The following is a 727-nucleotide window of genomic DNA, read 5'->3' as shown; positions in this document are numbered from 1 at the left end:
TGCTGCTGCTGCTGCTGCAGCAGCAGGTGCTCCTGCTGCTGCTGCTGCTGCTGCAGCAGCAACAGCAGCAACCGCAGCAGGATTCGATGCAGTACTCCTCAACCAGTGGGAATAGCCAAACCAGCGGCGAGTACAAACCGCAAGGGTTTAGGGTTTAGGGTTTAGGGTTTTGTTGTTTTTTTTTTCTTTAATAGTTTGTTTATATATACTAAAGCTGCTGCAACGATCTAAACCCTACTCGCTCCTCACCATCATGATTAGGGTTTAGGGTTTAGGGTTTAGGGTTTAGCTACTATTTCTAGGGTTTAGGGTTTAGCAAGGTTTAGGGTTCAACTCTTAGTGCTGGGGTGTAGGGTTTAGGGTCTAGGGTTTAGGCTCTAGCTTGTACTACTAGGGTTTAGGGTTTAGGGTTTAGGGTTTAGCTCTTACGATTAGGGTTTAGGGTTTAGCGGCTACTGAAAGGGTTTCGGGTTGCCGCACTCAGCTGGGGGTTAGATGCAGCCAGCCCTCCAAGCAGGGTTTAGGGTTTAGGGTTTAGGGTTTAGGGTTTAGGGTCTAGGGTTTAGGGTTTAGGGTTTAGGGTTTTTATAACGCAGGTGGTGGTTTGTTCATTGATGGGTTGTGTGTAAGCCTCAGGTGTATGCGTCTATAAAATATTAGGGTTTAGGGTTTAGGGTTTAGGGTTTAGGGTTTACGGGCTCCATAGAATTCCCTTTGCATGACAGAT

Source organism: Eimeria mitis, genomic scaffold (genome assembly GCF_000499745.2).
Source record: "Eimeria mitis Houghton genomic scaffold, Emh_scaff2531, whole genome shotgun sequence".
NCBI classification, from domain to species: domain Eukaryota; phylum Apicomplexa; class Conoidasida; order Eucoccidiorida; family Eimeriidae; genus Eimeria; species Eimeria mitis.
The sequence above is the reverse complement of the archived record's forward strand: the minus strand, read 5'-3'. Positions refer to the sequence as shown.